The 26,137-nt window shown below is 41.4% G+C and overlaps 1 protein-coding gene across 10 annotated transcripts in view; it reads left to right on the top strand.

Moving 5' to 3' along the window:
* DIRAS2 (DIRAS family GTPase 2) overlaps positions 1-26,137 on the top strand; it is a 165,274-nt gene that overhangs the window by 22,222 nt on the left and 116,915 nt on the right. For 7 of the 10 annotated variants that reach the window (XR_004177801.1, XM_031654061.1, XM_031654058.1 and 4 more), the window contains one exon: positions 9,855-9,953. The exons of 2 other annotated variants lie outside the window; for them this stretch is intronic. The gene's annotated coding sequence lies outside the window, so the exon portion shown is untranslated. Of the gene's footprint in view, positions 1-9,854; positions 9,954-15,476; positions 15,617-17,012; positions 17,274-26,137 lie in introns of all 10 variants that reach the window. One more of the 10 variants, XM_031654062.1, reaches the window with a different exon arrangement.

The following is a 26,137-nucleotide window of genomic DNA, read 5'->3' as shown; positions in this document are numbered from 1 at the left end:
AAGCGATTCTCCTGCCTTGGCCTCCCAAGAAGCTGGGATTACAGACGCCTGCCACCACACCTGGCTAATTTTTTTGTATTTTTACTAGAGACAGGGTTTCACTATGTTTGCCAGGCTGGTCTCCAACTCCTGACCTCGTGATCTGCCCACTCCAGCCTCCCAAAGTGTTGAGATTACAGGTGTTAGCCATAGCACCTGGCCACCTTTTACATTTAATTATTTGTAATCCATTTGGGGTTTTGTTTGGTCATAAGGAGCAAGATAGAGATTCTATTTCTTTTCCCTAGTGGTTAGTCAGTTTATCCAACAATCCGTCTTCTCCTCACTGATTGGTAATGAAGCTTCATCAATGCCAAATTGTTTAAACACTTGGATTTAGCTCTGGCGTTTCTTTTGCTTTTCATTTTTCTATCTAATATCCAATAGGATGTCGCTGCTTTAATTTTGTAATTTTGTTTTGTAATTTTGCTTCATTATCATTTGTTTTCAGGATTTGATAACTCTGAGGGCAAAAGCTTCTCCCCTCACAAGATGAGATTTTGACTTTCATTATCGGTACACATAGAAAATACATATGTGTATGGATTCATAGACAACAGATTCTCTGATTCAGTTTTGAGGATAACTCAAACCCACCAATCATTGATTGGCACCATGTTGGGGTATTCATGCTTCTATTTTGAGAGTCGGATGGACAGCACTCAGCATCTCAGTGTGTGCGTCAGCACGGGTGCACAGGTCCCCTCCAGATGTCAGCTTTGCTCTGGGACCAGTTTGCTCCAACCATGGGGCAGAGGTACATCCAGCAATTTTGCTCCTGGGGCCTGTCTCTAGGATAGAAGAGGTTTTAGAATCTCTAAGTGACAGTTTTGGAGTACTCCAATATTTATAAAGTTCTTTCACACATTTTACTTCCTAAGACATCTCTCTCTCTCTCTCTCTCTCTCTGTGTGTGTGTGTGTGTGTGTGTGTTAAAGCTGCCTTCTGAAGTTAAGACTTTGTCCTTTATTGTTACACAGTTTAGATGTTTGGAGACTACTATTACCAGCATGGCAAAGTGGGCTACAGCATTGACCCTGGAGCAGATTTGGTTCAACTCCCAAGTTTATAACCTACTAGCTGTGTGACCTTGTGCAAGTTACTGAGCCTCTCTGGGCCTTGGTTTCCTGATGTGTAATAGACTCTCCCTCTTCCATCTGGGCTGCACTATTACTGCTTTGACCAAGAGAGTGTGGCAGAAGTGATGGCATTTTTATTTCAAGCCTAGCCTTTTAGAGGATGGACAGCTTAGGTCTTGGTCTCTTGGAGCCCTGAACTGCCATGTAAGAACTACAAAGACTGCTGGAGAGGCCAAAGGATGGGGCAGAGTTGGGGGTGCCAAGCTGAGCCCAATCTTCCCCAATCCTTGCCAAGACCAGACGTGTTAACAGCCTGAAAGCCACCTGAGTGCCTAGTTAATGCCATGTGAAGCAGAAGAATCACCTAGCTGAGCTCTGCCTGAACTTCTGAGTCACAAAATCGTGAGATATTTAAGAATGGTGGTTGTTTCAAGGCACCAGGTTTTGGGGTAATATGTTACATAGCTTACCTAGTAATAGATCACCAGAACAGGTAGTGATGTGAGGCTGTGCCTAGGGCCAACTTCATAATCTGTGGGGCCCAGTTCAAAATAAAAAATGGGCCCTTGTTCAAAAAGCAGGATAAAATGGCTTATTAAAGGTATTAAAATATAAAACTTTTTTCTCTTCTGTTGTCTCTTTCAAGTTGTCATAGTGTTTTTAAAAATTTGCTATTTAATGGCATTATAAGTAAATAAAAATAGAAATTATAAATTATTAGCACAGACTTTACCATTTATCTTTATATAGAATTTGCTATGCCAGTTTTAAATGGAAATATAAAAACATTGGACTTGTATGCAGAATCACCAAAATAACACAATTTGCACTTTGTAGCTCTTATGTGCATATATATTTCATTCTTTACCAGAACAGTGGTGATGCTGCACAAAACTAACTCAATTATTTCTATTTCACTTCTTGCTATGTGCACAAGCACCAGCACCCTCCCAACCTGTGGCTGACCAATGAGTGAGAAAGCACTAAAGGACAGGAGCTCTAGATTGCTCTGTCCTTCCCTTTCTGTCTATGTCATTAACTTCAGAGTAAGTGTCTGGCCAATACAGGAAAGCAGCACAGGTAAGGAAGGATATGATAGGGTGCTCTGGTTATTCATTTTTCTTATGATGCCATTGCCTTCTCTGCTTTTGAAGCAAGTTCTGATTCTAACAGTGTGTATGGCCTCATGTGGCTGTCCATACTCCTTTCATGCAGTCATAGACGTAACATGATTCCCTTATACTTGTTTTGAGTCTCACCGAACTCTACAAATCATGGGTCCACAGGGATTCTGTGCTCATGGGCATTATCAGTAGAATGGGCTAATGGGTAGCAAAGCACAGAGGTGGACACGTATGTTGTGTGTATCTCCTCTGCTCATGCAAGTGCTGAATTGTCCCATTGGATTCTACTTACCAAACACAAGTTCAAAAGTATAATTATTAAGAATTTCAGGAAGACAACAGCAGAGCATTAACCTAACTGTGGGGCCCTATGTGGTTGTGTGTGTTGTATGTCTATGTGGCTGTGTGGGCTGGTCCTAAGGGGGGCTACCCCCTCCTGTAAATGTTTATGAACCCATTATAAGTCTATGACTGGTGCAGATGATGGGCATGTAAGTCAGGTCTGGCCAATCAGGATACCCTATGCCCTTGTGCTCAGTGACTGGGAAAATGGTGGGCATATGACTCAGTTGGGGCCACCTAGATGTATCCTTGAGATTTGACACAGGAATTATGGGAGCAGAAAGGTCTCTTCCTGTTGGGTAGTGCAATGCAAGGATATGGCCCTGGGGCTTGCAGAAATGTTTCTTGCCTTATAGCTGTGAAAGAGAAAGGGCAGACAGAGAAGAGTGTAGCTGGGAAATGGAGCAGGAGAAAGAGAGAAAACTATTGATACATCATCTAACCTGTAGGTTTCCTAGCTCGATCAAAGCTCCATCTCCCCCTTGGTGTCCCAGTTGTAGAAGTCAACACATCCTTTCTCCGTTTTTCTGTCTCTTTTTTCTTTTTGTTGCAAGCTATTTTGGGTCAGAGTTTCATCTCTAGCAATGGAAATTACCTGAAAATATGCTACAACATTGTGTTGTTGTGAAAACTAAAAGAGATAACTTGTGTAAGATCCTTGACATCAATGAATATTTTATTTCCAGCTCCCTAGATTTCAGGGTTTTTTTCCCCACATACATAGCAACTTCCACAGCATCTTTTACTCAAGATGAGGCCCTTCCCTCTTCTCATTGCACTTAAGAGCACCTATCACAGACTTTTGCTTATAAGAGATACTAAATAAACATTTATGAAAGCTCCATGAACTTTGCTAAATTCTTATATTTTTATAATTTTTTTGAGACAGAGTCTCACTCTGCTACCCAGGCTGGAGTGCAGTGGCACAATCTCGGCTCACTGCAAGCTCCGCCTCTCGGGTTCACGCCATTCTCCTGCCTCAGCCTCCTGAGTACTTGGGACTACAGGTGACCACGACCACACCAGGCTAATTTTTTGTATTTTTAATAGAGACGGGGTTTCACCATGTTAGCCAGGATGGTCTCAATCTCCTGACCTTGTGATCCCCTCACCTCGGCCTCCCGAAGTGCTGAGATTACAGGAATTTTGCTAAATTATTTACACAGATTATCTAATTCTTTCTTCAACGCAGCCTGTGAAGTGGGTACTATTATTGTCTCCATTTAATAGATGAAGAAACTGAGTAAGAGGAGGTTAAGTTGTATGCCCAAGGCCACATAGGCTGGAAGTTGTAGAGTTGAGATTTGAACTAAGGTCTCTCTGCTTCTAGAGTCCCTGTGGCTAGTTTTGTTCTTTAAAGTTCCAGAGACCTGAAGTGAGTACATATCAACCCGGCAAACCACTTCCAGGAGTAAGCATACAATTTTTTCAGACTCGGTGATGTGTTCTCACAGTTCAAAACACAGACTAACAACTTTGCATTAGTTCGGCAAATAAGAAGAATGTCATTGTAATCTCAGCAAAAAGAGAAAACTGTGGTGCCTTGAGTCCTCCTTGTGATCACTTATGCAGGCCACTCCTCACAGGATGAAGCAGTTTGCAGGCAGAGTCTGCCATTAAAGGGGTCGTGACTACCTCTGGGAATACACTCTGGTCCAGAGCACACCAGGCCCCAGGAATTGTGACCTTCTTTTATCTGGATACAGGAAAAAGAAATGATCCTTGAGGTCCAGGGTGCATATTGGAGTGGTGTAATAGGAGCTAGGGGGAGAGAGGTTATCATCTTTCTTGTGGGTGTTAAAGAAATAACCAAATTAGAATGACAGTGACATGTATATCTCACATTCCTCAGCCATTTTCATGGCGTTATTGGGAAATGTGCCTGGGAATTAGATTTTCTTATATATTTGTCAAGCCCTGGGAGTGTTATTTGAAAGCGTGCTATTTCTTTATGTAATTTAATACTTTTGTCCTTGGAAAATGTCTGAGATATTGCTGACCAGGGATGTTATTAGTATACAGCTGATAACACTGTTTTTGTTTTACTCTGATACATCTTGATAGCAAGCCAAATTAACACGACATTCTGCACCTGACGATCTACCAGCTAACTTTCCTAGATAAATTCTGAGAAATGAAAATAAAACTCTAAGTCCCCTAATTAACTGAATGGACTCCCTCTTTGCCCAAGGAGCCCCAGAGAAGCCTTAAAAACTGAGTTCCCAGCCACGCCGGGCACATGCAGGTGGGACACGCCTTGTTATACCACCTCCCTCACTGCCATCGATCTTCCTTCTCTAAGAGTTAGACAGAAACCAGCTCTTTTGAAAGACTCGCTTCACCTTGAAAGGCATTCCTTCCTGATAAAAGACCGTCGGCCATAGACTGGCTGTGGCAGGTATTCACAGGCCGTACACAACATGCCTCTGTGTCCTTGCTTTCACTTTATGACATACAGAGTGAAATTATAATGCAATTAAATGTAAGTCTCGGCCAGGCGCAGTGGCTCACGCCTGTAATCCCAGCACTTTGGGAGGCCGAGGCGGGTGGATCATGAGGTCAGAAGTTCAGGACCAGCCTGGCCAAGATGGTGAAACCCCATCTATATGAAAAATACAAAAACTTAGCCAGATGTGGTGGCGGGCACCTGTAATCCCAGCTACTCGGGAGGCTGAGGCAGAGAGTTGCTTGAATCCATGAGGCAGGGATTGCAGTGAACTGAGATCGTGCCACTGCATGCCAGCCTGGGCAAGTGAGACTCTTATCTCAAAAAAAAGTATATATATATATGTCTCCACCCCAAATGAATGTAAGATGTATGTAACATGGATGTTTGCTTGCTATGAATGTGTGTACCCCCTTCATAATTATTCCTAGCTCTTCCTATAACTATTGAATATGTATACTTAGCCAGCCCATTCAGCACAAATTTCTGTCTCACCTTTCCCTCCCTTAAAGTGCCTGCTTTTGGTTTCTTCCAGAAGCTATGCTTCCCAGCCTGCACAGTGGGCAGCCTGCTGGCTGCAAGCCTTTATAAGAGATAACACTCTCCTCTCCAAATTTATGAATCTCATGATTCTTCAGTTGACAGTTACCCAAGCCATATACTTCTTAGTTGATGAATATTTCTTAAGTGAAGAGCTGCTGAACTTTAATACAAAATTCACATATTTATTTATCTTTAAAATGCTGTGTAATTGGCTGGGTGTGGTGGCTCACGCCTGTAATCCCAGCACTTTGGGAGGCTGAGGCAGGCGGATCACCTGAGGTCGAGAGTTCGAGACCAGCCCGACCAACAGGGAGAAATCCCGTCTCTACTAAAAATACAAAATTAGCTGGGTGTGGTAGTGCATGCCTGTAATCCCGGCTATTCGGGAGGCTAAGACAGGAGAATCGCTTGAACCCAGGAGGTGGAGGTTGCAGTGAGCCAAGATTGAGCCATTGCACTCCAGCCTGGACAACAAAAGTGAAACTCCATCTCAAAACAAACAAACAAACAAACAAAAAAACACAGTATAATCTATTCTACAGCACATTTCTATGATGATCAAAAGTGGAAGCCCAATATGGAGAAACAGAGACATACCTGCAAAGATTTTTGTATACAGTTTTTTCAAGATCTCAGCTTTCCAGTATAAAACATACATACTTTATGTGGACAAACCAATGGGAAATTGTCCTTACATCTCTCTGCCAACTGCATCTTCTTCCAACATCTATTATGTATGCAATGTCTACTGAGCATTATGCAGGCCTAAGCCCTGGGGGTGCAAGACAGGTAAGGTCTCTATTTTGCAGAAGCAAACAGTTTAGCAGGCAGATAGGCAATTAACAGTTAACTGATAAGTATGTGATATGTAAAGGAATGTTTAATAAGAGCCTTTTCTTTTGAAACAGGACACAGTCGCAGCTGCTGGTTATTATACCGAGGCTTTGACTAGAATAACATTATTAGGTGAAGCTCCAGCAAAGTCAACTTGAAAAGAGTCTCTATGGCCAAGTGTAAAAAGTAAAGTAGAGGAAGTAGCAGTAAGACCAATTTGGAATAAATAGTAACTTCTCTTAGAAGCAAAATTTATTCAAAGTCCTGTGCTAATCTTAAATATCTGCTAGCCGTAATAAAAAAATCAATATACTTTATGTTCTTAGCTCCCACAATTTAGCCTAAATATTTGTCCTGGCATGGTTATACTGGTCCAAGCAAGCATTAGGTTATAGCCTGTTCCTCTTCATTATTTGAAAGTGTTTTTACCTTTCTCAGCATTCCACAAGTTAATTCCTCCTTCCTTTGTTCTCCTCTACCTTTGCCTCTTTTAAAAAGTTCTAAGTTGCTAGCCAATAGGGACAAATACAGAATGTGAGGTCCCGTTCCAGTCAATGGAAACTGGACACAGCAGTAGGGTGGACGCGTCTGGTTATAAATGACCCTGTCTCCTTTGTTCGGTGTACTCTCGTGGCAAAACTGCTGGTGAGTGTACCCTTTCTGCAGGAAGTAAAAATGACCTTACTAAATAAATTAAATTTATGTTCAAGTGCTTTTTCTTTATGGCACCAAAGAACAAGCATTTGAAACACAACTAATTCCTGCTGCACTTTATGTGAATAATCAAGTCAAGTGTAATAAGCCAAAAACTTATTTTGCACACAAATTGCTCTTACTGTAATTTCTCTTTAGTAGAAAAGGAGGGCTAGAGAAACAGAGAAAAATTGTTTCAAAGGAAAACTGTAACACCTGTTACTGAATTCCAGCCCTGACTTTTGTTTTAGAGTGCAGATCAAATCATGACATTTCTTCCTACAATAATCCTCTAAAGAGTACCAGCTTAGAATGTTTTTCATGTTTTTAGTTGGTGCCCTAATGAAATAGGTTCCTTTTTCTGTTCTGACACACAGATTCTCTTGTGATTAGCAAGTTATTAATGTTATTTATCTCATGTAGTTTTACTTCTGAGAAAATCAGAATCATATATCCATAAGACTAGAGGTGATTTGACAAAGCCTGTGAATCTCCCTCATTTGGAATCCCGCCGGGCCCCATCTGTTTTTCATTGCAAATGCCCTGCTGCTATAACTATACAAGCACCCTCCCTCTAGGCCCAGGGACTATCACGTAAGAGGTCAGTGTGTGAGATTGCAAGGGCCAGTTTTGTGGGATAGAATTAGTTTAGACCCTCCAAATCACAGATACCTAAATAGCTAGTAAAATAAGGGACTTTGACTCCTGGGTTATTATGTATGCGACACCCTTTTATCCATCCCAACCATAAAGAATTTCCTGCTTCCCATATAATTAAAAGAAAATTACCGAGAGGTTATAAAGATACCTTGTGACAAAGCTTGCTGGGTGTAATATGGCCAGTTATGAGATTTATGCATATATATATATAGATTATTTATTTATTTATTTATTTTTGAGACAGAGTCTTGCTCTGTCGCTCAGGCTGGAGTGCAATGGCACAATCTCGGCTCACTGCAACCTCTGCCTCCCGGGTTCAAGTGATTTTTCTGCCTCAGCCTCCCAAGTAGCTGGGATTACAGGCACGTGCCACCATGCTCAGCTAATTTTTGTATTTTTTGTAGAGACCGGGTTTCACCATGTTGGTCAGGCTGGTCTTGAACTCCTGACCTCATGATCTGCCTGCCTTGGCCTCCTAAAGTGCTGGGATTACAGGCGTGAGTGGCCGGCCTATATATGTATATTTTTAATGTTTATTATCAGCCACCTTGGGACAAATTAGTAAAAGACTGCAAAAATCATTGAGGCACAACAAAAGTCTCTAACTTCCTTAGCTTAAAAGGCTTTAACAGTGCTTATATTTTGTATAGTTAATTGCAATAAGTCTGTAACTAAAACCAAGATCACAGTAGCTCAGCATGTAGAATTGAAAGGTAGATAAGTCAATTTTGTAAACTTGCCTTTGGCTTTTAGTTTGTAGGCTCTTTATTACCGAAAAAAATGTTTTAAGGACTAACGAATGCCTGTCTACATCCATCCCTGTCTGGCCTAGAACATTTAAATTGGCTATACATCTTTTGGCCCTAAGTCCCTTGGCCATAGGGGTCCCACTGAGGGACAGGAGGGACCCAGAGCAGGCAGCCATACCGCTTTGACTATGCTATGGGACACAGTGAAAGTTCGGTGACCACTGATGTTGCTTCTGGCAAATCTCGGCCAGAAGAGGAGAATGTAAAACAAATACAAAATTCTAAGCCCCCAATCAGGACCCCTTCTCTCAGCCAAGAGCATTCTAAAGTTAACCTGAAAAACTAGTTTAGTCCATGATGGAAGTGGGGGTTTGGTGGGAGGAGGGCTTCGAACCTGTCTCACAGCTGACCAGAATTAACATCAACACAGAGACCCGAAGACTGGTAGACTCTTTAAGACTTAGAAGAAATACTTACAATCTGTTCTCTTTGAAGCCTGCTACCTGGAGGCTTCATCTACATGGTAAACCTTAGCATTTGCAACCCCTTATCATAACCCAGATTTCTTTCTATTGATTCCAGGTCTTAAGATATTAACTCCCTCAACCATTTGCCAATCAGAAAATCTTTGAATCTGCTCATGACCTGGAAGCCCCTGCTTTCCAGACTGAACCAATGTACATCTTAAACGTATTGATTAATGTCTTAGATCTCCCTAAATGTATAAAACCACCTTGGGCACAGTTCTCAGGATCTCCTGAGGGCTGTGTCATGGGCCATTGGTTGCCCATATTTAGCTCAGAATAAATCTATTTAAATATTTTACAGAGTTTGACTCTTTGTTTACATTGAGTAACCATCACCATGATCAAGACATAGAGAATTCCCATCATCTAAGAAATTGTCCCCTTACAGCCAGTCCCCAATCCTCTAGAGCCTATTAAAAAATACGCACACACACAAACACACACACACACAACTTAGCCGAGTGTGGTGGCATGCAGCTGTAGTCCCAGCTACTTGGGAGGCTGAGGTGGGAGAATCCCCTGAACCCGGGAGGCAGAGGTTGCAGTGAACCGAGACCACGCCATTGCACTCCAGTCTGGCTGACAGTGAGACTCTGTCTCAAAAAAAAAAAAAAAGAAATTGATTTCTATTATCTTAGATTGGTTTTCTCTATTCTTGAACTTTATTTAAATGAGATCCTTACATTTATTTATGTACTTTTTTTTTTACATCTCCCAAGGCTCTGTCATTCACATTTGTGTACTCTTGTGTGTCCAGTTTCATCTGCTCAACCTCATAGTTTCAAGATTCAACCATGTTATTTATTTATTTTTTGCAGATTGTGGTAACTGTGACTTATGATAAGAAATACACTGTATTTGGTCTTGTCCCTGTTTTCTGGCATACAGCTCCTATCTGCCTTGGAATCTCCAAAATGGTAAGTGCCTTTTTGTATGCTAAGGAGATGACTGATGGGTGAGGGGGAGCTCCTAGATAGCCTCAGGATGGGGCTGGTTGCCATGGGAACCAATCACGTGATTAGCAGCTTGGCACCCTCAGCCCCAAGTGGATCTCTGGGGAGAAGTGAGGGGCTGAAGGCTGAGTTGATCACCAAGGGCCCATACATTAATCGATTATGCCTATGTAATGAAACATTCACAAAAACCCCAAAAGTCAAGACTTGGAGAGTTTCTGAATGATGAACCATGGAGGGTGGTGCCCCAGGAATGGCATGGAAGTGCTGTGCTTCTTCTCACATACCTTGCACTATGCATCTCTTCCATCTGATTATTTATCTGTATCCTTTCTAGTATCCTCTATAATAAATGGGTAAATGTGAGTAAAGTGTTCCCCTGAGTTCCGTCAGCTGTCCTAGCAAATTATCAAACCTGAGGAGGGGTTTGTGGGAATCCTGATTGATTGATTGATTGGTTGATTTATGAGATGGAGTCTTGCTCTGTTACCAGGCTGGAGTGCAGTGGCGTGATCTCGGCTCACTGCAACCTCCGCCTCCTGGGTTCAAGCGATTCTCCTTTGACAGCCTCCCAAGCAGCTGGGACTACAGGCTCGCACCACCACACCCAGCTAATTTTTTGTGTGTGTATATTTTAGTAGAGACAGGGTTTCACCATGTTGGCCAGGATGGTCTCCGTCTCCTGACCTCGTGATCTGCCTGCCTTAGCCTCCTACAGTGCTGGGATTACAGGCATGAGCCACCGCACCTGGCCGAGAATCCTGATTTATAACTGGTTGGCTTAAGTGCAGGTCGTAACCTGGGACTTGGGTCTGGCATCTAAAGGGGGAAGAGTTTTATGAGACTAAGCCCTCAACTTGTGTGATCTGATGCTATCTCCAGGTAGATAGTATCAGATTTGAACTGAATGGAAGGACACCCTGCTGTCCTTTGATGACCAGAAGTGTTTTGTATTGAGTATAGTAGGAGAAAAACAGTTTGCTTGTTTTTTCTACTGTAATTATACAGAGATATATATTTATTTGTTTGTTCTGTTGATGGATATTTGAGCTATGTCTAGTTTCTTTTTTTTTTTTTTTTTTTTTTTTTTTGTTTTTTTGAATAGGGCTGCTATGAATATTCTTGTATGAGTCTTTTTTGTGGACTTACATTTTAATTCCTCTTGGATAAGTTCCTACAATCTAAGAGTAGAATTCCTGAGTCATGGAGCAGATGGCTGTCTGGGAAAATGCCAAGAAGGTTCCAAAGGGGTTGTATCATTTTGCGTATGAGATTTGTGCAGTGTATGATAGCTCCAGTTGCTCCACATCCTTGCCAACACTTGATGTTATCTGACTATCTTTTAGTGAGGTGATGGTGATATCTCACTGGGGTCTTAGTCGCCCTGATGACCAATGATGTTGAACATATTTTTATGTGCTTGTCAACTCTTCTCTTATTTTTTATAAAGTGTTTGTCCAATATTTTGCCCATTAAAAATTAGATTGTCTTTTGATTATTAATTTGTAGAACTGTAAAAGATATATTCTGAATTGAAGTCCTTTGCCAGATATGTATTTGGCAAATATTTTCTCCTAGTCTATTGCTGCCTTTTTCATTTTCTTATCATTGTCTTGTGATAAGCATAAGTTAATTTTGGTTAAGTGAAATTGAACAATTTTCCTATTTTTAGATGAGGCTGTTTTTTTACCAGCCTAGGAATACTTTGCCTACCACATTAGATATTCTCTTATTCTTTTGAGAAATTTTATTGCTTTTATGTGTAATAGAACTCTGATGCATCTTGAACTAATTTTTGTATATAGTGTAAAATAGGAAGTGAGTTATTAATTTTCTACACAAATGTCCAGTTGTTTCAGCACAATTTCTTGAAAGGACTTTCCTTTTCCCTTTTTCATTGCTTTGATGCTTCTGTCAAAAATCTCTTAATTGTATACATGTGGGTCTACTTCTGGACTTCCTATTCTGTTTAATGATCTATTTATCCTTACACCAATACCATACTGTCTTGATTACTGTACTACATTAAGACTTAAAATTAGGTATTTATTTCCCCATTTTATTTTTTAAGACTGTTTGGGTTATTGTAGGTCTTTTTCATTTCCATATAAATATTTAAAAATTAGCTTGTTAATTTCTACAAACAAGCCCTCTTTGGATTTTTGTTGGTATTGTATTGAATATATAGGTAAACTTGGGGAGAAATGATACCTTAACAATAGTGAATCTTTCAATCTATGAACATAGTATAACTCTCCATTAATTTAGGTCCTTTTTAATTTCTTTTAGCAATGTTTTATAGTTGTCAGTGTACAGATCTTACACACCTTATTTACTTATTTCTAAGTATTTTATATTATTATAAAATGGTATGTGGCTTTTTGTAAATTTCATTTATCATTTTTATTGATATTATATAAGTATGCAGTTGAAATTTATAGATTTACTTCATATCCTGAGACCTTAGTAAGTTCACTTGTGTGTTATAGTGGTTTCTTTGTAAATTCCTTAGTTTTTTTATGTAAAGAGTCATGTCATCTGCAAATGGAGGAATTTTCTTTTCCTTTTCCAGCTTTATATTTTTTATTTAATTATTTATTTTTCTTGCCTTATAGCAATGCCTAGAACTTCCAGTACAACCTTGAGTAGAACTGGTGGATGTGAACATTCCTACCTCCTTTCTCATCTTAGGGAAAAGTGTTCATGTCACCATCAGTATGACACCAGTTATAAGTTTTCTATAGATGCTCCTTATTGGGTTGATAAAGTGTCCTATTTCCTTATTGTTAAGTATAATTTCTCCAAGAGTCTTTGAGATCTCTTTTCAGTTGAAGGATTTTTAAAATGCCAATAAATTCAAAAAGCGTTATTTCACAAACAGTGCTAATTATGTTCTGTTCTCTAAGCATCAACTCATTTAAATCTGAAATAAGGTCAGGGTGCTATTCTTTACATTTTCTGGTAGAGGAAACTGAGGCACAGGTTGGCAGAGAAGGTTCTCAAGATCAGACATCTAGAAAGTGGCACAGCCAGACGGTCTGGCTCCTGAGATCATAGGCTAGGCTGCTCCTATAACCTTACACTTGTGGTTACTGTAAATCACTTCTGCCATCACTTGACCATCTGAAAGTAGCAGATGCTACTGAAAAACACCTTCTTTTGGGGGTGGAGAGGGGATGACTGTTCAGTGTTTTAGTAGGAGTACATTTCTACAGCATAGTTACAGCATCCTGCATTGCAGAAATGTAAGTTGACCTAAACTACATATTCATACATGTGATTTCTCTTTTATTTCCTCAGAATATTAAAAAAATGAGGATACTGATTTTATTCCTCAAAACAAGTTTAAGTTTTATTTTTAGTTAGAAGCTACCTCCATGGCTTTCCATAAAATATGTATTTTCCTTAACTCAAGAGATAAGAAAGCAACTGTCTTCATGACCCAAAGCAGTATCTTTTCAAATGTTATATTTGGCAAGATAAACATATTTAGTTTTTGTCATCTCTACAGTGTATGTTCTTTGTGCTTTTCCAGTATAATACTATATGTCTTATATACAGCAACAAAAATTGGCATGCATATTTTTATATGTGTCAATATATGTATGTGAATATATACATATATTCTGTCCATATGTGTATTTTGTTTAGGTGGGAAATAGTAACAATGGCTGCTATTTCCTCAGTGTCCACTTTGTGTAGGCAACCAGGGGCTTTATATTTACTGTCTTTAAGTCTTACGAAAATTTTGCAAAATAAGTATTGTCACTGCCGTGATCCAATGATAATTTGGAGACAGGAAAGATTAATCACTCCGTTGAAGGAATACAGACAGTAAGTAGTCAAGCTGGGGTTATTTCTGGAATTCCAATCCAAACCCATTAGTGGTGGTGATTTGAATGATTCTTGCGCAATGGTCCTGGTGCTGTGTGGCTATTCAGAAGGAAGGACACAGGAAGGACAAACGCTGGTGTTGAGGCAATGTGTGGGCGACCCTTGCTAGCACATGTGTTGTTTGGTGGCATGAGGTTCTCAATTAACATGAACCGCACCTGCTCAAGCTTGTTTACTGGAGGCACAGCTCACTCAGCAGGATCTAATGGGAATGCCCTCATTTGGTTTTGGTCACAGTCCTGAGAGTGTGACAAACCACATAAAAGGAGAACCAGGCCTCCCACCAGGTGCCCAAGGGTGTTGCAGACCAGGGCCACCTCTTTTCTTTTCTTCGATGTGAGTGCTGAGAAGACTTGCTTAGCATGTGCTGCTCAAAAAATACTGGGGAGCGAATGAATAGAAAAATGGACAAATGGACTTTTCTATGGTTCAGTCATTAATAGCCCCTGCCCTCGAGCCTACCGCCCCAGCCCACCTGCTCGTGTGGTATGGAATTTCCTCCTCACTCTGACAGTTGCGCTGGCTTCACATGGCCTTTTGGGAATAGCACCTGCGCTACCCTCCAGGTGAACTGCTCTGTGGGGGGCAAATGTGAGCAGAGTGTGAGGCTCAGCCCACAGGGAACATTTCCTTGTGTGGGGCGGTGGGGTAGGCCAGGCTTAGCGTCCGGGACACATGTCCACTGAGGTGGGTTGTGACTAGGGGATGGAGCTAAAGATGCTCATGAAAGCCCAGGACGCCTTGGGGAGGGTGGGAGGCTTGGCCTGGGATGACTCCCCGCCTTATCCCTAGGCAGACAGGTGACTTTGGGTCCCTATGTCAAGCCCTGAGAGTTTTCAGTTTCTGCGTCTGCAAGAAGGAAGTTGGAACAATAATAACGAACGTTTGTTAGAACACGAAGTGTCACATACGCTGCTTACAACTTTATGTGCGTTGTGTTCTTTAATCTTTGGATAAGTGACCCCGGGGATTATCGCATCTCACATATGAGAAACTGAAGCTTAGAGGGGTTCACAACTTGCCCAAGATGGCACAGCTGGTACCAGCAGAGCAGGGTCCAACCTGAGCCTGACTCCAAACCCAGGCTGCCTGTGTGACCTTCACCATCCCGATAGTTCCAAGTGCACTTCTGACCTCTTACTTTTGCCCCTGGAGAGTGAGAGACTTTGCAGCTGTAACAACCTCACTTCACCTTTTATGCAAATCTCATGTATAATTTCATAAACTTTATTTTTGAAAAAAGTTAATTCCCCAGAGGCCTTCCCTAGCTGACTTGGCCTCAGATGGCCAGCAGAGGGCAATGTAGTCTCAGGGAGGTGCCCTCCCTTCCCCTGGGCTGGGAACTGTGAAAATCTAACCACCGCTAGCAAAAACCAGTCTCAGCTGGAAAGGGCCTAATCTTGGAGAGGATGTTGGAGAATACATAGCAATAGATTCAGATGAAATCCTGTCTCAGTAGGCACACTTAGAATATTGTTCCTTGGATGGCATTAGAAAGGGAACCTTTTTTTTTGTAATATAGAGTTCTCATTTTATTCCATGCATGAAAAGAAATGATAAAGGTTTTGTGCTTTTTCTCATCTCTATTAATAGAAGTTATTAACATGCTTATAATAGAAACCATTTCACCTTCACTGGAACTGATGATGATGCTTCATGATAGCACAGCGGTGCCCTGTTGCCAAGTATTAGATATGGTCCAATGTCTCAAAAATTACCAGTCAAAAGGATTTGTGAGTATCACGGGTTGTTTTTAAGATCTTTATAATTATTATTTTTAGATTTGGTATCTTTTATATCCGTACACTGCTAGGATTAAAATCTGAAAGTCGGATTGCCCTAATAAACTAGAAGGGGCTCCTTGGGTGACAAAGCCACTCTGACAGTGACTTCATTGGTCGCTCATTGGCCACATACCCTCGCCTGGTTCTCTGAGGCCCAGCACAGGATATGATGAACACTAGTTTTTATTTTCTTTGCAATATTTCACTTAATTCTTGGTGCGTTGTAGTGAATAAATTATTGTCAACACCTTTTGAGCACCTAGCATGCCAGAGCATTTATAAACAAAGACAATTGACAAAAGATGTAGAATACAAACGTTTGAGCGCTTAAGGGCGAGTGCTTTTTAAGTGCTTTATCTGTATGACTGTGTTAGGTCCTCACAACAGCCCTATAGGTATTATCATCAACCCCATTTGACAGATGGGAAATCTCACCCAGAGGTGCTATGGAACTTGCACAAGATCACAGAGCTGTGAGAGCAGAACAGGGAGGCAGCCCCGAATGGGTGGATTTCAAAGCCTGCACTCTCCATTCCCACTCCTTCCTGCTTCTCAGTGTCAGCAAGAGCAAATCTCATGAGCTCTAGAGCATCCTGGCAACCTTCTGGGAGGGATGCTCTTTACCTTGATCTATCTATGTTGGGTTCCAGAATCTTCTCCCTAAATGTAAATGTAACCGGAACTGTTGGTAACTCACTCACACCCCTGTGGTCTGTGGATTCTATCTGAGTTTCAACTTCTTCTTTGCCTGAAGACATTCTCCTAAGCCTCAGGAGGTCTCTCTGCCCACGTCCGGGGTGGTTTGAGTGCTAGGGAGTTAATAGCCCTGGCAGCCCTCCACCAATGACTGACAGGCTGGTGTCTGAATGTCCCGGCTCCCTCATCCCTCAGGAAGATGCACAGGTGGTTCTGCAGTTTTCTTGTGCTCCAGTGGCTCACAACTGGGCTGCCTTCCCTTCCTGGTCTCACCTTCCCCTCCTGGTTCTATGTCCCTACTCCCTTGCTGGGGTATCATGCACCTGCCAAATACATTCTTTCTACTGGGATCTCAAATCTGCGTCTGCTTCTGAAAAAGCAAAGGTAGAAGGGATGCAAGTGTCCACATTTAACAGTAACTTGGGACTTCCCGAAGATATCCAAGGATTTTTTGGGAAAGACTGAATTTACATTCTGAAATGAGAGCTGGCATCAGTTTAATGAACATACTAATTAAAAAGCTCCCCTTGGCAGCGAGTTGGTGCTTCCTTCCTGTCATGATGGTTTAGGGAGTGGGGTCTGGGTCACCTCTTCTCGTGACCTGAGTGCTTTGTGATCACTTACATGGCTTGCGCACTTTCCTCTTCAGTGCCTGGTTCTGGATCCTGGTAGCACCTTCATCTGTGCTTGTGGCCAAGAATGGGCATTGCTGCTACAGTCATGGCCCTGCCCTGCACACATGGATCTACCTTCTCTTCTTTGTGGCCTACCTTCCTGGCTCGGGGAGGCCGCTTCGGCTTGGATTCCAGGTGGAAAATGGATGCTCCCCTTGAAGACTGCTTTTCTGTGTAGCAGAGAGCACATTATTTATACTAACAGTAAATCCATGGATTCTGTCTTCTAATAACAGGTTGGTTATTTACTATGTGCCAGGCATTATTAGAAGTTCTTTGCTTATATTAATTCAATTATCATAAAACTCTGTGAAGTATGTGCTATTATTTTCTTCAGTTTACAGATAAACTAAGGGACAGAGAATTCAAACCACTTGGCCAAAGCTATACAGTGAGTAAATGATACTATCTTGTTTCAGATATGGATTTGTAATGGAGGAAACCAAAATATTTCACCTCCAAATATCCTTCTTTGACATATTTTGAGGTGGCTGTTCAGAGGGCCTGCAAACAGAGGTAGCCGTGCAAAGCTGTCCTTTGCAGGGAGATTTGCGTCTGTACAGAATCAGCATGGTGCAGCCAGATTTTCTTTGAGGCTCACCCTTGTCCAGATCAAGAAAAGATTAACAGAGTCTGACACCTTTCTGAAATAAACATTTACCATCTATTCTCTCTGAGGACTGCTACCTGTAAGCTTTCACCTGTATAATAAGACCACATTTGCAAGCCAGACCTCCTCTTCTCTTCCTCCCATAACCTGCCTTGACATCATAACTTGATTTACTGCCACAACAAGTTTTTGGGTGGACTCCAAGCCCACATTTTTTCTGTAACCTTAAGCTGTGTATAGGCTGGATGTGGTGACTCCTGCCTGTAATCCCAGCACTTTGGGAGGCCAAGGCAGGAGGATCACTTGAGGCCAGAAGTTCAAGTTCAAGGCAACATAGTGAGACCCGCATCTCTACAAAAAATGAAAAGAATTAGTCAGGCATGGAGGCACAGACCTATAGTTCCAGCTACTCAGGAGGCTGAGGTGGGATTGCTTGAAGGACTGCCTGAGCCCAGGAGTTTGAGGCTACGGTAAACCATGATCCTGCCGTTATACTACAGCCTGGGCAAGAGAGTGAGACCCTGTATCAAAGAAGGCTTAAAAAAAGATAGTGTAAATGTGTCAACCACCTTACCATTTCTTGGAGATCTTGGTAAGATTCCTATGCACATTAATACATATGTGTGCCTTTTCTGCAATTAGTCTGTCTCTTGTCAGTTGATTTTCGGTGACCCTTCCAAGGACAAAGAGGAAGTTTCCCCTTTGTGGGTTCCTGTGGCACCCATAGGAATGACTGTCCCTCGCTACCTTCTGCTTCACAGTTTCAAATGACTGGCCACTCGCCAAAAGGCAGAAGAGGTTCATGAGTTCCTCTTTTCCTCATTTGCACTTGACCTCTTTTTCGTAACACACATCCAGCCATGTCTTCTACATATTTTTCCCCCAGTAAAACATCTGTGCCTCATAGTTGTAAAAAAATCAAATCAAGTAGTAAAAATGTTTTAAAAATACATCTCAGGGCTGGTTCCCTTAGAGGCTGCTGCTGTGCAACACTGAAGGACGTGCATGAAGGTGTGAGAGAGCAATGTGGCATCTGTCCCATGGTCTGCATGGTTTATACGCTTGGTTTGCCAGAAAGCGTCTCAGGTCAGCACAGATGCAGAATTTCTGGTTCAGTGCAGTTGGCTGAGCACTTGTGCTTAACGTCCCACCCACAAGAGACCCCACTGAAAATGATTTCGAAAGAGGGAACAAAATGTCACTGCAGACACCACTGGAAGTGAGGTAGCAGGTGGGATTTCACTTTGGGCCAGACTGAAGACTGGTTGAAACAGGGAAGAGGCATGCTCACCAGCACCGTGATGGTTTACCATTGCTGTGCCGATACCTGGAAGTTACCACTTCTGTTCTAGAAATTTCTGAGTAACCCACCCCTTAACTTGCATGTAATTAAAAGTATGTATAAATATAACTGGAGAACAGCCTCTGAGCTGCTACGCAAACACACTGCCTTTGAGGTATCCTGGCTCTGCAGGGGTAGTCACAGAGCTGTAACACTGTTGCCTCAATAAAGCCATGTTTTTTCCTACCACCAGCTGATTCTTGAATCCTTTCCTGAGTGAAGCCAAGAACTTTCCCAGGCTAAGCCCCAGTTTTGGGGCTGGCTTGCCCTGCATCAAATGGCATTCCTAGCTGCTCTCCCAGAAGGTCTATGCCCTCCCTGGAGCCTCCTCAGTGCCCCCGTTCTGAGGAGGGTCCTGCCGGTTTTCTAACAAAGGATTCCATCCCAAGGTCATCAGGCACCTCTCCCCCTTATCCAGCTAGCTCCAGCCTATACCTCTTACTGCTCAAAAGAGTAGGTCCAACCAATACCTCCAGAAGTGGACCCCATATCAGCTCCTAAAAGTCAAACCTGTGTCCATTGCAGGAAGTAGCTGATGAAAATTGGGGAGCACTTAGAGTACATGTGCTATTTTCTGTCTGATTTGGCTTTATTTAACAAAGAAAATGTGGCCAGTTTTCAGAGAATCCAGAAAAGTTTATAGAGGAGTTTTTTAAGTTGACCATGTTCTTCAACTTAACTTGTCATGACTTGCAAGTATTATCATCTACTTGCTGTGCTGTGGAAGAAATGCAGTGTGAAAAGGGTGTGGTTTAGCCAATCAATTATGACAAGATTAGAGAAATAACTCAGAGAAATTATGGAAGTCCCACTCTGTTTCAGGGTCGTTTGGTTGAGGCACTCAAGAAATATACTCACACAGATCCAGACTCCCCAGAAAGGCAGACTATCCTGGGTATGCATTTTATTACTCGGTCTTCCCCTGACATCAGGAAAATGCTACAAAAAGCAGCAGCAAGGGGTCTCACACCCCCATAATCCAACTCTTAAACATGACTTTTGGGGTTTACAACAACAGTGACAGAGGAGAAGAAGAGGCAAAACCATAAGAAATAGCCAAAAAGTGCAATTATTAGCATACGCTTTAAGCCCCCTTCCTCCTCAGGGTTACCCATCCCAAGAAAGTGTCACAAGATCAGTGTCTGGAATGCCCAGATGAGAGCCCCCAACTGATTGGCCCCTGGGCCAGAATCAATGTGCCTACTATGAACAAAAGGGCCATTGACAATGAGACTGTCCTGACTGTCCCTGATGAGAGAGAGAAAAAGTTCCCCATCAATTCGAGCGCTAACCTTCTTCCACTAGCCCCAATGAGCTGCTTTGCTCAAGTAAGTTTATTAGGGATCTTAGATCCTTTACCTGACAGACAGCTTCCTGCAGTGGCAGACTAGAGGCCGCCTGAACATTTTTCTTTAGTGTCCCACTGCTGGGTGAGCTCTCCAGCAACTCAGAGACTCAGATCTCCCCTTCAGTAACACAGTTTGCCCCTTGCTTCCTTATTGGCTGCTACAGGATCCCCTTCCCTGCCTCTTCATGTCTTCCATACCTATTAGGGCAAATAAAGTTTGGTCAGGTAGACAGGTCCCAGTTTTGTAAATAATTTGGATCCTGTTATCTTGTATAGGCCCTTTGTTTGATGTGTTTGTTTATGTGTATAGACAGGTATTGTGGCATGTCCTGTGTCTAGCATGCTATCAGATTGGCTTATAAATAAAAGAGCAAGAATAAATTAAACATGTAAGTCTAGTCTGAACTTGTTAGTTTGAAAAGAATGTTGTGTCTTTTACGATTTAACTTTAAGGTAAACCACTGTTGTTTGTAGGTTTTGAACTGGTTAAAATGGCTTTAAATAGCAAGCTTTTTGTATAGTTGAAAACCTTAAAATTGTGAAATGGTTCTCATCTACAGAATGCCAATGTCTGTTGGGAAGTTCAGGATTTCTTGCCTCCTAGGTTTATATAAAATGTGCCAGGGAAAACATATTCTTTATTGGGAAAAAGAGTAATTTTTGTCAAATTCAGAAGTCAATGAAGGTGAGGTTCAACTTATGAAGGGACCAGTGAGTGGAAAACAAAGAGATATAAAGAAAACTCTAGATAAAAAATGTATTTTTTTGCAAGGAAGGATATAAAGAAAGAGTAATTTTGTATAAAAAGGATCTTCTGCAGTAAACTCTTATCCTAGAGTAAAATGACTGGTTATTTAAGAAAGAGTTAGTACAGGACAAGTCAAATTGTCTAAGCATGTGGTGGATGGTATATGTAAGTTGTGATAAGGTTCATAAAGGGGAATTTATGAAAAGAATTTTGTGTGTGATTAAGCTAGCTGTAATGAAAAGAAAATTGTGTATAATAGACTTTCTAAAAATAGTCTCCATGTCAAACCAAATTTTCTTACAGTATTAATTTGCTAAATTACCCAAAATTTTGCTTTTTGATTTTATATTCTATTTCTTTTTAAATCCTCTTGCTTCTCAGAGTCATGTAACTGTCTCCTTTAGCCTTTTCATCAGCTCCTGTGACATTTTCTCTTCTGATTCCAACTGTTATTGTGGCCCGATACTAAAGTGTTTTGTCTTAGAGGTCTATAAAAGCTGCATTTTTTTCCAATATAACTTGATTCTATACTCTTGGTTTTTCTTGATATTTCTAAATTTTCATTGTAACTAACCAGAAAACTTTCTCAGTTCCCCTGCTACACTCATAATCTTAAATACACTTTTCCTGCATCTGATTAAATTCAAGTATTATGTTTTTCTTCCTCAAATTCAACTTTCAGGTTATTTAAGTGGAGTTCCCATATGGAAAGGTAATCACACTGCCAAGAGTATTTAACTTTGGATAAATAAGTAACTATTGCTTACAATAACCTGTAGTTCCACACTGATCAAATATTTTGGGACTTTAACACCTTTGACAAATGCCCTCAGAATTGAATCCTAGTTTAAATCTCTTGCTTGTTGCTGGGGTTTATCAAAGCCATAAAAATTAATCACTGCAAGGTTATAAAATCTTTTTACAGCTTCCAGTCAGGTCATGAACTCAAGTATCACCACCTCCAGCCCTCTGACAAGTTCCTTATCAGGTGCTATTAACTAATCCATGTGCTGTTAAATTACAGGGCTTTGATTCCTGGGTATGCATAGCTCATCTGGAGATGGCACCAATTCCTGCCAGTATCTAACATCAAACTCAAGTTAACCAAAGCCTTGTCTTTAAACCTGGGCAAAGGAGACAATCAAAGTAAACTGCTTTCATGAGACACAGAGAAAAGCTTGTATTCATTTAATAATTTTGCCTCTAACTGAATTAATATAACTTGTTTTATGCCTTGATACTAAATAATTTAAATGTTTAGCTACCCATGAGTTTCCGTTGCTGTCATTCTCAAAACTAGGCAGCATGTATGACCTTTTTGCTTGAAACATTGCTAATTCTCTGTCTTGTTTTACATCTAGAATTTAAAATGATTTAATTCCTTCAGGCCCAGGAACTATAGTGGAATAAGTGGGCATGCAAGATTGCAAGGGCTGGGTTTTAAGGGATAAAATTAATTCAGCCCCTCCAAATAAAAAAAAGGCACACAGACGCCTAAACAAAATGCTTGTGTTTGGTATAGCTAATTGCTACAAGTCAGATTACAGTAGCTCAATGCACAGGGTGTATAGATAAGTCAGTTTTATAACCTTATTTTTGGCTTTTAGTTTTTGACTCTCATAGCGCTTAAAATGGTTTTAAGGGCTAATGAGTACCTGCCTACCTCCATTCCCATCTGGCCTAGAATGTTTAATCCACTATGAGTCTTTTGATTCTAAGTCTGTTGGCCAAAGGAAATCCCCCTTCCACATACACAAAAAAATTCTTAAAAAAGCTAATTCAGTCCATGACACAAAACGGGATTGGAGACACCTCACTATGCCCCCTTTGCAATTTAGGCCAGGTTCACAAGACTCTTTAAGAATATAGAAATAAAGTATTGTCTCCTCCCAGAAGACTTAGTCTTACTAAAAACTTAAAAAGAAAAATCCTCCAAGGGATTACAACCAAAATGGAAGGGTGCTTGTCAACTGTTGCTGAGTACCCTACTAATGTTAAACTCCAGGGAATAATTAGTCGGGTACACCTGTCCAGGATTAAACCTATTTCTTATGCATTGCAGGCATAAAATGAGGACACCACGATTACATCTGTGAACCTTTTAAAAGACCTCCACTACTTAATTAAAAGAATCAACACTCAGCCAGAAGTAGTAATGTGATGCTGTGGATGGGAATAGGCACGTTAATTTTTCTCTTTTTCCTAACTGTAATACTTCTTTTCCATTGCTTTGGCCAACCACGTCTTCCTGGGAAACACCTCTTTTGCAGTTGTTGGGTGTAGAAGCCACTCTAAGGCCCAACCAGACACCATGCTGTCACTGTTGATTCTATTGGCTCTCTCAATGATCCTGATGCAGTGTGGGTGGGAACATAACTCTATAGTAAATATTTCAAAAATTATGGCATCAGGGAATCATCTTCGTGGTTGCTGGATTTTCCATCAACATCCCCAGGATAGAGAGTTCCATCTTCTGGCCTATCTGGAAAATCTTGCAGCCATATTCCCACACCTCCTAACTAACCATATGATCCCAAAGTTCCCAGACCCCTACTTGCTCTGAGGAACTCTCCCCCACCTAATGGATTCCACCTGAACCTCCCCAACCACTACCACCTGCACCTGGGAAGTTGTGTATCTATATCTCCAATACACTAATGATTCTATCTTTTGTGCCTGCTGTTGTGTTAATGACCCAAAAGCAGAAGTTCCCCTGTGAAGCTCTGGTCCAACTCTAGTTGCCAAGTTCCCAAGGCTGCACCAAGGTCAATGGAATTCCACTTGTGAGCAAGGAGACCATATATGGTGCCTTCTCCCAGATCAGAACATGCAGGGGAAGAACAACTGCCTAAGCTGGGAAGGTGGGAGTGCTGCCCACTTCTGGAAAACAAAGATTGCTCAACCACCTCCACTGGAACAGGGGAGGAATAGTTCCATAGACTCAGTTTGGCAGCAAAGGATAGGTCTCATACTCTGCAGGGCCTCTATTTGAGCCCCAACAGGGCTCATTTTTGTTTGTGACCATGAATGGGAAGAAGTCACACCCCATAACCATGCCTAACTCTCCAAGGAGCCACTTGTTCTTTTAGGAGTAGCTTTCCCTTGTATATCAAAAGCTTGAAGCAGAGGTGAATGTATGTTGACCACCCTTGCCTCTTCAGGGGTCACAGTCTATAACCCCATAAGACCCAGGAATACCAGAAAGAAGCAAGCAAGAGGATTCATTCTGGCAGGAATCAGGGAAGCAGTAGGACTAGTGGCATCCAGGGGGCAGCTTTGCCTACCATGAGTCAACCCTAAAGAGCTTGACTAAAATCCTAGAATCCTTAGCCGCCAACGCAGGTCAGGCAGTAAAGGGAATTCAAGAGTCCCTAGACTCTTTGGCACATGTAGTTCTCGATAACAGACTAGTATTGGATTATTTACTAGCTGAACAAAGTGAAGTCTATGCAGTTATTAGTAAAACTTACTGCACATATATTAACAACTCTGGGCATGTCAAGGTTCACATTCAAAAGATCTATGAGCATGCTACCTGATTACATAGATATAAGTGGGGCACTGAACTCAACTATATCTGGTCCACTATTAAAAGTGCCATCCCAAGTCTCACCTGGTTTTTTATCAATCCTAGGACTTCTGATAGCTGTCTTGTTATTACTAATCTTTGGTCCTTGCTACTTTAACCTCTTAGTAAACTTTATGTCTTCTAGATTATAACAGTTCCAGGTAAAGACAATGCTGGCACAAAGCTTCAAACACATTGTGTTTACTGATCCAGAGAATAAAAACATCCTGCCTCTTGGTCCCCTAGATAAGGTATCCATTTTTACTCCTCTGATGCTAGGCAGGGCCTATGCCTCTAAAATCAGCAGAAAGCAGTTACAGAAAATGGGCCTTCACCCTTCTGTAAGGAGAAGTATCTAATCTCTGAGCAGGGAATGAGGTAAGAGGCAGGACCAGATGAAAGACATCTGGTCTTTCATCCAGACCAGGTGAAAGACTGGCTGGAACAGTGGCTGGAACAGCCACTGAGAGCACCTCTTCATCAAACATGCTCACCAGTGCCATGGTGGTTTAACATTGCAATGGCAACACCTGGAAGTTACTGCCCAAAGAAATTTATGAATAACCCACCCCTTAATTTGCATGTAATTAAAAGCAGGTATGGCTATGACTGCAAAACTGCCTCTGAACTGTTACTCTCCAAACACAACCTATGGGGTAACCCTGCTTTGCAGGCGCAGTCATGGAGCTGTAACACTGCTACCTCAATTAAGCTGTTTTCTACTACAGGCTCACTCTTGAGTTCGTTCCTTAGTGAAGCCAAGAAACTTCTTGGGCTAAGGCCTAATTGTGGGGGCTCACCTGTCCTGGATCAGGAAAGCATCATCAGCTGCCTAGAGAGGTCCTCTGAGAGCAAAACAAAGAAAATTTTTAGCCAGCAGGAATCCAAAAGATGATCTCCTCCCTTTGGATGTAAGGGAGGAGATCATCTTTGGATCTCCTCTTTTATTTTACTCCAGCAAAATAAAAGTACAAACAAACAAAGAGAGAGAGAAAGAGAAAGAGAGAGACTTGTATATTGTGTCATAATACACAAAAAAGTATTTTAATTTGCCAATGGTTATTTCCATAGCTTTAAATATGTTTTTCCATTTTTTTAGTTTTTCACTTTGTTTCTTTAGATTTAATACATTGACTACACATTAATAAAGATGTTTGGATCACCTTTTTGCCTCTATTTATCTTGCCCTTGTCTCCTTTCCATTTTTTGATATGAGTTATTTTTGTCTCTCCATTGGTAATCTTGTAACTCCAAACATCATCCCAAGACTCTATTCCTTGTTTGGTCCATTTTGACATATCTTCAGTGGCCCCTCACATCTCATATCTCATGTGGGAGGAGGGGTTCTAATTTCTACAATTCCCTCTCAATTCTGGTCATATCTTTTATTTTATCAAGTCTTATAGCATTTGAATTTTGTTTTGGTATCTGTGGCAGACAGAATAGTGGCCTCAGCCATGTCCACCTCAATTCCCTGAACCTGT

The sequence above is a fragment of the Papio anubis genome, chromosome 13 (genome assembly GCF_008728515.1).
Source record: "Papio anubis isolate 15944 chromosome 13, Panubis1.0, whole genome shotgun sequence".
Classification (NCBI taxonomy): Eukaryota; Metazoa; Chordata; class Mammalia; order Primates; family Cercopithecidae; genus Papio; species Papio anubis.
The sequence above is the reverse complement of the archived record's forward strand: the minus strand, read 5'-3'. Positions and strand labels throughout refer to the sequence as shown.